General features: G+C 39.7%; 1 protein-coding gene across 1 annotated transcript in view; it reads left to right on the top strand.

Annotated features, from left to right (window-relative positions):
- SYNE2 (spectrin repeat containing nuclear envelope protein 2) overlaps nucleotides 1–15,123 on the top strand; it is a 3,814,665-nt gene that overhangs the window by 2,074,365 nt on the left and 1,725,177 nt on the right. The window lies entirely within an intron of this gene.

Raw genomic sequence — 15,123 nt, 5'->3', positions numbered from 1 at the left:
ATAAATAAAGGCAGTCTGATTTTTTTTTTCATATTCTGTATATCAGTGTGTGTTTGTGTGTGTGTGTGTGTGTGCATGTGTGTGTGTCTGTGTGTGTATGCACGTGTGCTTAGAGATCCACAGGCTCAACTCATTGGTTTCCCTTCCTACACTCTGATGACCCTTTCATTCCACCATCATGACCATAGCCCTCTGTCCCACTCATTCCATGGTGGATGTGAGGTTCAGATGTTAGGGAGTGGCCCAGATTTCAGATCCTGTGAACTGTCCTATCCTTACCACCACAGAAGCCTTGCAAGCTCTGCTTTCACTGTCTCAGATCGAGAGGTGAATATGTAACCTCCTAACCAAGTGGAACACCACTTAAAGCAAGGACAGTGTAAAATGTTCATGTTTGCAGTAATACACCTGCATTCTTGCAAGTGTCACCACTACATCAAGCCAAACTGCCACCCACCACCCTCCCCAGGATAGGCAATCTGGTATTTGCTGCTCTTCCCCATCCATCCACATCCAGTCTCTCCATTTCCTGCGCTGGTAGTCCCATATTGGTTATCTGCAGGACAGTCAGGGCTTTATCCCTTTGCACCACTGAGCCAAGCTTTGAGAAAGATGAGCAAAGGCAGGTTGTTCTGTCTCAGGCTACCTGTCTGCCGTGTTAGCAACAAATACTTCAGTGTACTTACAGGACAACAACAAGTAGATTTCTGAGTGGGTAGTCATGTCTCTTTTTAATTCCTGCAGATGTTTCGTGGTTTTTAATTCCGTCACAGGAATACTCCTTTTCTTCATCACGACTCAAAGTTTATAAAATCTGTTTGGTTCACTGTTTGATGTTTGCATTTCTCACCTTCCAAAATGTACTTAGGACTGTTTCCTTCTGTAGTTCATATGGGGTTACATGTATTGACAGCATTTGTAAGTTTGCTTTAAAACTCTTTTTTTATTAGCTCAGTTACTCCTACAACTATTGGGATTACTTCAGTATCTTTGTTTATTGCTACTATAGTTTATGTTGCATGCTACAATCTTTTATTATTTAGTGTCACTCATTTTGGACTCTGTAGTCACTAGGCGTGACTGTTTCAGTAATTAAGGCTTGTTGTTTGCCTTTTTATTTCATCTGCAATATGGAGTTTTTTTATTCCTGCTTTAACTGTTGGCACTGGATTTTAAGTAATTCTTCATGGTTAGTGTTTCCAAGGATTCTCAAGCTACTTGTATATTGTAATATTTTCCACTGTCTCCAATGTAACAGTTTTGCATGTAGTTCACTACAGGTGAAAAGATGCTCTTACTTAATCAACAAATCAGCCTAAGAAGATTCTATACTGGTTCATGTAATTTGATCCTCATCTTCACTTCTAAGGGAGGACTTGCAAGTCTACATACCTTTTCTGTGAAATAGTATTTTGTGACGTTAGTCTTAAATTTTATTTCCCTTTCAGTTAGCTCCTATGTCTTTCACCTGGAAATTTCCTTTCAATTCCTACTGGTTCTGCTTGCCTCTAATGTAGTACGTCAGTATCATATAGATTTCCTTTCTACTACTGCATTCTCAGAGTCCCATTCTCCATGGGCAGGATTCTTGAAAGGTCAGCAGTGAGAAACATGCACTACCTTTAAGTCTGCATTGTGTGATTGGCAGTTAAGAATTGTACAGACTGGCACTGAGTACTGGAAAGAAAGAATATACAAAACAGCTAGTTCAACAAACTAAGTCAACATAAAAAGGAAGAAAATGTATGCCTTAAGTTGTGTGGGAAAAAAAAAACAATGCACATGCAGATTTGAAGTTGTGAAGTGTATCATGCCTGTAAAACACACAGCTAACATGTAAGGAAGAAAAAATATCGGCAGAGGAAGGATGCAGTTACACGGGTACTCAAAGCAGTGAGGAAATGACCAGATGTAGGAATCACAGATGGGTGACAGATGTATAGTAACACTGGTAAAGAGGTATGCAGCTGAGAGCATTTGAAAGAAAACAGTATTAACCTTTGCAGAGTAATAACATGCTTTATGAAATTGCAGCAAAATGCATAAAACTGCCCACCAAAATGCATTTGAAAATCTGTAACAATTAAGCTTATGAGAGGGATGCAGATGAGTGACACATGCATTCCAGTACAAAATGCATACATGCTTGAAACAAAAAATATAATCCTACATGGGTATAAAATATCGCTCACAGCAGACATCCAAGCTATAACGCAGAAATCATATCAGCTTTAGCAGTGACAGTATAAAGCATTTACATAAACTAGATTCAGGCCTGCTGAAAATACCTTTGTTTGTATAACTTGAGCACTAATCCAGGCCATCTTTTTTGGAGAAGGCTCCACTGCACCCTAGTGGCAGGAGTGTGCGGTAAGAACATGTCTAATTGAAGACTGCTGGAACAGGGCTCAGTTTTGAGATTTTTTTACTGGTTAATTCGATAATATGTTTAAATCAGTTTGCTCGTTTTCCTATTGTTATAAAAAATGCACTTTATTCATCTGCTTTTACTGTAATTGTGTTTCTTCCCACTTTATTACCTTATTTTGCTTGTGCTTCTTCTTAAAAGTACTCAGTTGTATTATTCTGCTGCAGTTATTACTGCTTGGTAGCAGCCTGATTAAATTATAACTGCTATTCTAAGCCTTTTGTTTTAAGCACTTGGGCTTCAGACCAGTTGTTTTACATTAAGAAGGTTTGTGGACTGCATTGTTGTGGCAGGACAGGCAGCTTACATCCTTCTAAGTTGGGAATTGCTGATTGAAGGCTCAGTGTCTGTTATTCTAAAAACACATTAGTTCTGGTTTAAGCACTTGGACTTCAAGCCAGTTATTTTACATTAAGAAGGTTTGTGGTCTGCACTCTTGTGGGAGAAGAGGCTAGATTCTGCCCTTCTGAGCTGGGAATTTCTGGTTAAATAAAGGCTTATTGTGCCTGCTTATTTGAACTGTTGCTTTCTGAAATTTGTGTGCCTTGTTTGCTGTAGCCCAGAAGTTAGTAATTTATTGACCATTTTGGGCTAATTTCTATCTCTTTCATTTCCCTGCTATAAAAAACGCATTTGCACAGTTTTTTGCGCTTGTATTCAGCTCAGCAAGTGCCTGCCAGGTGTCCTGCAGAGTTCTACAGCAGCAGAGAGACAAAAGAGAGACTTTGGAGTGATTAAGTATCATTTTTCTGCATTTTCTTGCTGTCTTTAACTAATTCTGCCTAAAACACAGATTTTTTAGCGTTTCTGTGATTTAAAAAGCTTGTTTCTGCTACATATTGTACTTATTTGCTGCTTGCACTTGAACTAAGTCATTTTTGCATTTAAATAATCTGTTTAGCTGTTGTAGGCTACACACTAAAGTGTGATAGCCATTTCTGTGCATTTAAAGTGTTTTTTTTTATTGTATCTGTTTTATTTTATGAAAAAAAATACTTCTTTCCCGCCTTTCTGAACTAGTATAGTCCAGTTTTCAGGTTATTGCTGAATTCAGGGCTGTGTTACAAGTTTCTGTGTTGCCCATACCTTGGATAGAAGGAAGTTTCTCTGTTCACCTGTGAGAGAGGGCAGCTTTGAGCAGCCTATCTGTCCCTAGAGGAGTGGTTCCAGCCCAGAAGTTAGAAGTTTATTGGCCATTTTAGGCTAATTTCTCTCTCTTTCATTTCCCTGCTATAAAAACCACATTTGTGTGGTTTTGCACACTGGGCAGCGCCGGTTAACTAGGGTTAAACTATTGCCAGCTCCACTAAGTCTACTCTTCAATTTTTCCCTTGGAACTATGCAAACTTTCAACTTAAGCACTCAAACCATTCATTTCACAGCCCAGCACTTGCTCAAAACTCATAGCAAGCACTAATTAACCCTAGCACTAGACCCCCCTATACTGTCCAGAAGGACAAGGCTCTCTATTCATCTGTACCAGACAATCAGTAAAACAGCTCACTTTACCTATTCAGGCATGTACAAGGGGCAGTTTCAGGTGTATTCTCCAGTCTAACTGGTGAATCTGGGCATTTTGAGGCAATGTTACAATTGCCTCATGTACATAGACAGCCCACTCCTCCTACCACCAAACACTAATATATGTGAGAGATGCAATTATACAGCCAAACTGGAGGCAAAGCTCTCTCAACCCAAGACTGGAACTGACAGTCAAGAGGAGAAGGGAAATACTTGCAACACACCACCAGTCTCACATAGACCTACTAAACCAACACTGGCAAATAACACACACAAATACACGAAAACATACTCTGAGGCTCTAAATAAAAATCTGCAAAAGGAACAGAGACCTCCAAATCAGACATCCAAGCAACCTCCACACCCCATCACAAACCATGAAACACATACTTCACATAATCAGTGTGCCACGCAGTCACAGCCCTTAAGGCAAAATAACATACCCAACACACTAGTAATAGGCGACTCTATAGTCAGGCACACTGATGTCCCACTAACTAGGCTGGACAAGAAGAAGGTTACAGTTAGCTGCCTGTCGGGCGCCAGGATCCGCCACATAACACAAGCACTCAGGTCGCTCCAGAACAAGTACAAATACGACTCTGTCATTGTCCATGTTGTTGTGAATGACCTGAGATGTACCTCACTGGACTACATAAAAAGAGACATGGAAGAGCTCTCCGATCACGTAGCCCAGGCCAGTATGACCCTGACCCTGCCATCACCAAGAATGATGCCACAGTATGAAGAAAAAAATGATCAATTTCAACAATTGGCTAAGTTTCTGGTGTCATTCAAATGGGATCCAGTATCTGTCCGCCTGGGATGACATGCTCGACAAGCCACGTTGCTTCGCAAGAGATGGCTTGCACCTGTCACCTTTAGGCTTTCTAATACTGGCCAAGGCTTTTGCTGCCCCCATAGTGCCTTTTTTAGGCAAGGCTCAAAAAACAAACCTACCACTGTAAATAGCACAAGTAACCAAAAACTGACGGTAATGCTACTCAACACCAGAAGTCTAAACCTCAAAATGCAGGCACTCAAGGCACTCCTTAGTATGGAGAACTTTGATATCTGCGCAGTAACAGAAACCTGGTTTAAGGCTCCAGAGAGCACCCCGACACAACCAGGCTGTAACTAATACCATACATTTCGGCCACAGAAACAGGACCGAAACACAAAATGCGGGGGTTTATCCATATTCATCAATGATACCCACACCTCCAGGTTAGTGGCGCAGCACAATGCCTCAGAGATCATCCATGTGCAACTAACAGTGGGTAAAACTGCAATTCAAATTGTAGCTTGCTACAGATCACCCACCATGACCCAGGCCCCCCATTCTCTGTTTCTGGAGACACTGGAAAATATGAAGGTCCTACCAAATGCCCTAATATTGGGTGATTTCAATTACCCAAACATTAACTGGGAGAACTACTCAAGTACTAACTTCCTTGCCCAACAGTTCCTAGAATTTATAAACTAGAATGCCCTGGATCAACTGGTCAACACCCCCACCAGAGGTGACAACATATTGGACCTGGTCATCACCAACATGGGCGACCGGTGTTCCACACTGGAGGTCAACCTCTCGCTGGTTAGATCAGACTATAGACTAATCACTCTGGATATCCACATTCTGCCCCACCCCCAATCAAGGAAACCACCATGAAAAACTTTTCAAAAGCAAACTTCACTTTACTTAAGACTGAGGTGGAAAGGTTCACAGCCCCCATGCTAAAGGACAATGCTGTCCAAGCTGCTGAATCCCTTACAAAGGCACTCTATGAGCACCTGCAAGAATGCATGGATCATGCTATCCCAAGCAAAACCAAGACTCACTCCTCCAAGAAAAGGAAACCAGTCTGGTGGACCCCTGCCATAAACAAGCTATACAATAGGAGGAGGAAACTAGTACAGAAAAGAATAAAATCCCAAGAAGGGAAGACATCCCTGATCAGTATCAGCAAGAAACTATGATCCCTCATAAAATCATCCAAGGCTAGCTTCGAAAGAAAAATTGCCAATGACTCCAAAGATAACCACAAAGCCTTCTTTAGCTATGTCAATAACCTAAGTGGAAACTCTCCGATCTGCTCTGAGTTTGTTTAGAATGGCACAAAATACACTGAACCAACTGATATTGCCAACATTCTGGCAGACAGGTTTAATGCAAACTTCACCCCCCTCTCACCACCTAAAGGGCCCATAACCATACCAGAAGAATGTAGAGCCTTGACAATCGCTGACACATAGGTTAAAACAGCCCTATCCAAAGCCAAAAATACAGCTTCAATGGGACTGGACATTGTCCCAGGATGTGTCTTACATGAGCTCCAAAATGAACTAACCCTCACCTAAACACACTGTTCAAACTCAGCCTCTCTACAGGCTATGTACCCATAGAGTGGCGCACAACAACAGTTATCCCACTCCACAAAGGTGGAACCACAACGGACCCCAGCAACTATTGCCCTATAAGCCTGACTAGCCTGGTCTGCAAGGCTATGGACCGCATCATCATGGAACTCATTAACAGAGACATTGGGAACCTCCAAACATTGGACCCTACCCAGTTTGGCTTTGTTAAGGGCAGAACATGCCTCCTAAACCTGGTAGACTTCTTTGAGACAGTTACCAAGGCTTTAGACGAGGGAAAGGCGGTCCACACAGCCTACCTAGACCTCACAAAGGCTTTCAACACCATTCCCCATTCTGGTATTATAGACGAGTACACCAGCCTGAACATAAATCCCTATGTCATGAGATGGGTTGCCAGTTGGCTCATGGATAGAACCCACACGGTGAGAGTTGCAGGCTCTAGGTCCGACTCTAAACTGTTACAAGTGGTGTCTCCTAGAGCTCAGTCCTGGGACCCCTCATGTTCGGTATATATTTCTCAGAGGTACAGGCAAGCACAGGAGTACTATGGCTGACCAAGTTCATAGACGACTGCAAACTGGGGTCCATAATTGACTCTCTGGCTGATACAGACATCCTCCAGAAGGGTCTCACTGAGACGGATACCTGGTGTCAAAATCATGGCCTCAAGCTAAATGCCAAAAAGTGCATAGTCATCCCCTTTGGAAAAAACAAAGTACCCGCAAACTACCACATAGGTGGTAGCCCCTAAATACAGAAAATGTAATAAGGGATCTGGGGACCCAAGTAGGTAGTAATCTCTCCTTTGATAATCATATTGCCAAGGTGGTTAGAAAATCCTTCTATGTGGCCTACTTAATCACAAAAGGGTTCGCATCTAGAACAAAATAGGTTATTGTGCCCTTCTACTCATCACTCATCAGACCCATCATAGAGTACAATGCCCCATTTGGGATGTACCTTACAAGACACCTGCAACAGCTGGAAAGACCACAGAAGTACCTCACCAAGAGGATTACTGGCCTCAAACAGATGCCCTATGCAGCCTGACTAAAGAAACTTCAGCTGTACTCGGTTGCATACAGTTTACTCAGAGGTGATCTCTGCCTGACATACAAGGCCATGTCCAACTCATAATTGATGGACATGCTCCACCTAAAAAAAAACAAATCCCCTAGAGTCACACACTCCAGGGATCTAAACCTCCCCACAATGATAAATAGGACATGCTGGAGGGATAGATTCCTGTCCCAGAGACTCCCCATGCTTTGGAACAGGATTCCAATCTACATTAGGCAGAGCCCCTCACTAACACTCTTCAAAAGAAACCTTGACGAGTGGATGGGAAACAGAAAATTTACCCCGGGGATCACTGCAGTGGCTCTGCTGGACAGAGGCACAGGGAACTAATGGCTCTGCTGGACAGAGGCACAGGGAGGTAATCTAAGGGGGTGGCGAAAGCCAACATATTCAGGCTAGGCTTATAGATGCCCTCAGGCAGATAGCCTAGTACTTACCTATGAAACTATGAACGTAAACTGAAACATCACGCATGCTCACAGCTGCCCTTTGCTGACACACTTAATATAGTGTACAGCCAGCACAGAGTATATAAAGCACCTCAGATGTTTGGTAGAGTAAAGCAGTGTTCATTAACAGGCAGGTGGTTTATCAGATTTTACAGTGAGAAATGGCCAAAGACAGATTTATTCCTGTACATTTATATACAAACATACACACACAGAAGCAAGCATTCATGCATGCACACACAAACACACACACACACACACACACACACACACACACACACACACACACACACACACACACACACACACACACACAGAGTCATAATTATAGAATCATAGGAACAACAAGACAAGTAACACTGAAGACCATGAGCATCTTGCCAAATACCACCCTTAAGTTGGTATCAGTGCTTTCAGAAGGGCAAAACATGTCATTTTGGGGCATGGAATTTCAGTCATTAAAGTTCTTGTTGAAGCGGGATAAGGGTCCCAATCTCCTTAACATGCCTGGGCAGTTTATTCTAGAGATAGGGCAGCCAGGAGGTAATGAATCTGCCTCCCACATGTTTTATATATCTTTTAGTGGATGTTCAAAACCTTGGTTTGGGTATTTGTGCAGCTGCTCTTTTGTGCATGTATAAGAGCTTTATTAGGGTAGAGTTTTTGGTAGTACAGAATACCAGGTATGGATCTCCGCACAGGTGTCTTTAAGAAACAGTGTATAGGATCTCCACACAGGAGTCTGTAAGAGACAGTATATAGGATTTCCACACAGGAGTCTGTAAGAGACAGTGTATAGGATCTCCGCACAGAAGTCTGTAAGAGACAGTGTATAGGATCTCTGCACAGGATTCTGTAAAAGACAGTGTATAGAGCGAGGGCTTCTAAATTTTTTTTTTGTCAGACACCTTTGGAGCCTTATGACATGTCTGGCTAGGTATATGTCGAAGGGGTCATTGTACTCAATAATTGCTCTAATTAGAGTAGAGTGCAGAGAGACAACAACTTCCTTTGACAGAGTTGTTCTAGAGAGAAGGATTTCCTAATTATTGTTGCAGCATGACAGTCAAACATGAAGGAACTGTCAACCCAGATACTGAGATCCCTGACTACTGTGTCTTTGTAGAGTGGGGGTACTGGCTATGTTCTGTATAGATGAGGGGAGTTTCTCAAAGGCAAGAATGCTACTGTTTTTTTACATTTAGTTTGAGCCCTTTTCACTGTACATCATTGGTTTGTTAGAACTAGTTCTTGCTAAAGCACTTCAGTATTGGTGGGGAAGCAGACAATGACACCAAGCTTACGGTCATCCATGAATCTGATTTGCCATAAGTCAAGTTTATTGTATGGAGGTCAGAAAAGTATTACCAAAAAGAAGGGCTCACAGCACTGAACTTTGCAGTTCTTCCCTGCTAGTTTTCTTACTTTCTGAAGTGACACTTGCTATTTTAATTGTCTGTGTTTTATCCCTCAGTCAGTTTGCAGTCCATCTTACCTCATACCTTTATTTCTTTTTGTTTGCTTACAATGTCAGCATGGTGTACACTCTCAAAGGACTTGACCATATTCAGTAAGCTATGTGAATTGAGTAGACACTGTTCACTGCCTCAACAACATTCTCAAAAATGTTAACCAAGTTAAGTAAACATGAGTTTATGAAATCAGAAAAGAAACAATCTATGGGCTTTTGAATTAGACTGGTTAGGCTGATGGGTGTGTAATTCCTTGGATCCGTAGTTGAGCCACCTTTTGCAGGTGCACCATTACAGTGACTTTCCATATCTCAGGGACATACTCTGAGGTTAAGCTTAAGTTAAGCAGGTGCAGGAGAGGAACCAGTATGGGCATGTCTGGTGCTGTTAAATAGGCATCTGTGTAAATTGCTTGGCCCTGTAAGCATGGCATTTTATTTTAGAAAGTACAGTCAGGACATGGTCCAAGGTGATCGTAGGGGTTGAGTGAGACTCAGGGATTTGTGGAATGTTGAATGTTTCTGGAGTAAAGGTGGCTCTAAATCTGTCTGCAAGTATTATAGCTGTGTCTTTAAGGTCAGAGTGTGTAATCCCAACCATGTCCAATGAGGGAAGACTGACATATGAGCTGATGAGATAGTGACACCATAACACTATGCATACAAATATAAATAGGTAACATGGGACAGCTTTAAGTACATATGTAAGGTGTACTATATATGAAACAAAGCACAAGTGCAGATACTGTTGTGTGTGCATGGAACTGCAATCAGAAATTGACCTGCACAGGAAAAATGTTACATGTGTGCAGAGCATATAGCAGAAGCAGCAAATCACAGGTTCCCCAACATCCACACAAATGGCACAACAAGTTCTCAGTGTTCAGACAAATAGCAATAATGGCATGTAAAAGACATCAGAAAGAAATTGAATCTGAAAATCTTATCTGCAAAGGCTTTTTCAGAAAGCAATGAATACAAGAAGTCGAGGACAGGCAGCATGCGTAGGAAGTAATGTATCCGGAATGCACAACATATTCAGGCTAAGGGTACATGTTACAGTTTATATCATTAATGATACCTAGCAAGGTACTGTACACCACTTGGACGGAGTTAAGCACAAAGGTTACAGGGTGTATCAGAAGGCAGTTTGTCATGATAAGATTTATCCAGAGGGCAAGTAAATACAAATGCTAAATGATTCTTTGATTTGTTCTGCCATTTTGAAATTTTTATTAGAACTAGTACAGATAACATGCTTAGGTATTTTGGGTAATCATTTAGATTGGTAATAAAGCTAATGTTTCCTTAGTCTGTTAAGCATTAAATTCAGATTATATATATCTTAATATGTCTCTTGGTTCCTTAGTGAATGATTATTGTATAAATGTTTAATGTTTCTAATAATAGTGTATGTAACTCATCTCTAATACCTAACTGGAATTAATATCTAATTAGTTGTTTATCGCTACTATTTTTTTCTTAATTTATAATATATTCTCCATTTTTTACCTTGTTTTCATGGGCTCGAACCAACAAAGGTTGATTGTTGGGATAGGTAGTCTAGAACATTTAGTTTTGTTTGCTAGACTAGGAATGTATTTCATTCCATGTATAGAGTGTATTAAAGTTTGTATCAGAGTAAAATATTCTAATATTTTGTTATTTAACTGTGTTTCTAGTTTTGAAATGCCTGACACAGTTGTTTTACTTTCATCTTTCATGGGGAAAGTTATTTGGATTGAGATAAATAGAAATACAACAATTGATATTCTATTGTCTATTCAGGAAGAGTATTATGTATACAGGATTCTGTTAATACAAGTTCCTTTATTATTTATCTTTAAATAATTCTGATATGTATTTAACTTTAATATCCTTAAATACTAATGGCTTAAACAACCCACATAAGAGAGCCAACCTACTAAGGTATCTTAAACTAAACAAGGCTCAAGTAGTTTTTCTCCAAGAGACACACTTTAAAATAAATGACACATTTATGTGGGACCCTAAGGAATACACAATACTTGCTCAATCTTCTTATAAAAATAAGACCAGAGGAGTAACAATTCTATGGAAAAAGACTTTCTTAAATCCCCAAATCATTTACAAACATGTAGATAATGATGGACTCATGGCCTTAGTTATACTTAAGTTTAATAATAGAATTTGGACCCTGGTTAATTTATACTGGTTCCCAGGTATGGGGGTTGCACTAGCTAAGAAACAGACTTTATTACAACTACTTCTAAAGGTAATATTATACTAGGAGGTGATTTCAATTGTATCACAGATATTACAGAAACTGCCAATAGGAAATCTCCTAGACTATTGTCCTTAGCCAAACAGTTAAAAAAATAGACAGAAATGTTTAAATTAAAATATACCTTTAATGCTTTGGGAACAAATTATTTACTATTCTCACACCAGGGCTGTAGACATGGTACCCAAACTAGAATAGATAAAATGTATATCTCACAAGATCTTTATTCTAAAATCTTGAGTTTTTCAATACAACCTTGTCCCTTTTCAGATCATAATTCCCTGTTGTTAACAATACACTTGGAATTCACTCAATTAGTTATTACTTCAAGGATTCCCTTCATATATCACAGCAATTAAAGACTTTTAATCTTGGATAACTTCTGAACTTTAGCTTTTTTTAGAGATTAATTATAAACCTGAAGCAAACACAGTTATGGCTTGGGATTCACTTAAGGCCTGTCTATATGGTAAAACCCTTAGCTGGTGCAAAAATAAAATTAAAGAATGGGACTCAGAGTTATAGCAACTCCAAAATCAAATATTATCTCTTAAATCTAATAAAAACATAATTACTACAGATAATAAGAGGAAAATAGAAGAAGCAAATAAGAAATATAATGAAATATTATCCCAAAATGAAATTAAATTCTTATGCTACCTCTCCTAAGCATCTTCATAACCTATTTAAATTAAGATACAATTAAAAATTAATAACATTGATAGTATCTTTCATGAAAGGAAAAGGAAAAAAGTCTCGGACATAGGGGACATTCTGGAGGCTTTTAATTATCATTATGCAGAACATCATAAAGATAAAATAAGTACAAATAAATGTGAGAAGTTAGAGCATATAGTTCCCAACATAACAAGAATTTCTGAGGAACTTAAGTTAGATCTACAAAAACCTATTTCTCAAAAGGAAATTATAAATGGTATTAAAGGAAGTAAGTCTAATAAATCACCTGGAATAAATGGATTAATTATCAAAATTTATAGATTGTTCCCTTCTTCTATAATCTCTCCTACATAAAACCTTTCTTGAAGTTCAAACATTAGCAAATATTCCTCCATCTTGGAGATATTCTGTGATTTCCCCTATATTAAAAGAGAATAAGGATCTTAATCATTGCAGCTCATATAGACCAATTTATTTGCTGAATACTGATTATGAACTATTTGTCAGTTATGGTCAATAGATTGAAAATACCCATATCTTAAATAATTAATGAAGACCAAACTGGTTTCATACATAACAGGCATACACAGGATAATATTAAAAGAGTATTAACTCTGATACATAAAATAAATAGGGGAAACCATGAAGCATTGATAATAGGTTTAGATGTTCAAAAGGCCTTTGACTCCTTAAATTGGGGTTATTTATGTAGAGTCTTACAGTTATTTTATCACCCCCCCTTTTGTATAACAACGATAAAGAAAATCTATGAAAATAATCTAGCATATGTCAAATTAGGTCCCTTTACTTCCAAAGCAATCCAAATCACTAGAGGTAGTAGACAAGGATGTCCCATGTCCCCTATTCTATTTGCTCTGGCCATAGAAATACTTGCCATTTTAATGCGTAGTAACCCAAAGATAAGAGTTATAAATATATATGACCAATATATTTCTAAAATAATGATGTTTGCTGATGATGTCTTACTTACCTTACCCAACTCTTAGGAAGTGTTAGGTGAAGTGGATATAGTAACAACAAATTTCCAAAAAATCTCAGGACTCTCATAGGTAGGTACTAGGCTGTCTGCCCGAAGGCATTTGTAAGCCTAGCCAGAATGTGTTGGCTTTCGCCGCCCCCTTAGATTAGTTCCCTGTGCCTCTGTCCAGCAGAGCCACTGAAGTGATCCCCATGGTAAACTTTCTGTTTCCCATCCACTTGTCAAGGTTTCTCTTGAAGAGTGTTAGTGAGAAGCTCTGTCTAATGTAGATTGGAATCTTGTTCCAAAGCATGGAAAGTCTCTGGAACAGGAATCTATCCCTCCAGAACGTACTATTTATTGTTGTGGTGAGGTTTAGATCCCTAGATCATGTGGCTCGAGGGGATAAGGTTGTCTTTAGGTGGAGCATGTCCATCAATTTTGGGTTGGACATGGCCTTGTATGTCAGGAAGAGATCACCTCTGAGTAGGCAGTATGCAACCGAGTACAGCTGGAGTTTCTTCAGTCAAGCTTCATTGGGCATCTGTTTGAGGCCAGTGATCCTCTTGGTGAGGTACTTCTGTGGACTTTCCAGCTGTTGCAGGTGTCTTGTAAGGTACATCCCAATGGGGCGTTGTACTCTATGATGGGTCTGATGAGTGATGAGTAGAGGGGCACAATGACCTCTTTTGATCTTAATGCAAAACCTTTTGTGATTAGGTGGGCCACATAGAAGGATTTTGTAACCACTTTGGCAATGTGATTATCAAAGGAGACATTGCTATCTACTTGGGTCCCCAGATCCCTTGTTACATTTTCTTTATTTAAGGGACTACCACCTATGCAGTAGTTTGTGGGTACTTTGTTTTTTCCAAAGGGGATGACTATGCACTTTTTGGCATTTAGCTTGAGGCCATGATTTTGACACCAGGTATCCGTCTCAGTGAGACCCTTTTGGAGGGTGTCTGTGTCAGCCGGAGAGTCAATTATAGCCCCTAGTTTTCACTCTGTGAACTTGGTCAACCATAGTCCTCCTGTGCTTGCCTGTAACTCTGAGAAGTATATGCCGAACAGGAGGAGTCCTAGGACTGAGCCCTGGGGAACGCCACTTGTAACCGGTTTAGAGTCGGACCTAGCTCCCGCATCTCTCACCATGTGGGTTCTGTCCATGAGCCAGTGGTTCAGGCTGGTGAGCTTGTCTGTAATACCAGAATGGGGAATGGTGTCGAAGGCCTTTGCGAGGTCTAGGTAGGCTGTGTGTACTACCTTCTCAAAGAAGTCCACCAGGTTTAGGATGGTTTCCTGGTGGAAGTATAAGGGCTTGTGCTATATATAATATTTTAGGTAACAAAACCATTTGTATCAGTTGTAACCTATCATCAAATGTTATGTCTCCTTCAGCAAATCTAAATCAAAATATTTATTATTAAATGAAAAAAGAACATACAGGTTCCAGTTAATCATATTATTGGAAACCAAGTTTCAACTCTAGATTATTCTGGAATACTCCTAGGCAAGAATATAGAGGAAACCTTACAGCTTAACTATACTAAAGCCATAGACGTAATCAAGACATTAATAAGCAAATGGAATAATTTGTTTATAACATTTAATGATAGGTTATAACTGATAAAAATGGTTTTGTTACCTAAAATATTATATATAGTACAAGCCCTTATACTTCTACCAGGAAAGAAAAGAAATCACTTCAACTCTGATGAAATTCCTATGGGACCCCAAAACAAATAGAGTGGCATATTCTCATCATATCAGAAAATAGGAACGGGGGGGGGGGGGGTAAAATTCCCAGACATTGAAATTTATATAAAGGCATGTATAATTAAAATAGTGAAAAAAATCCCAGACATTGAA

This window comes from Protopterus annectens, chromosome 6.part0 (assembly GCF_019279795.1).
Source record: "Protopterus annectens isolate FY-2018-M chromosome 6.part0, PAN1.0, whole genome shotgun sequence".
NCBI lineage: Eukaryota > Metazoa > Chordata > Ceratodontiformes > Protopteridae > Protopterus > Protopterus annectens.
Note: the sequence above shows the minus strand (reverse complement) of the source record. Positions and strands in the feature narration are given on the sequence as shown.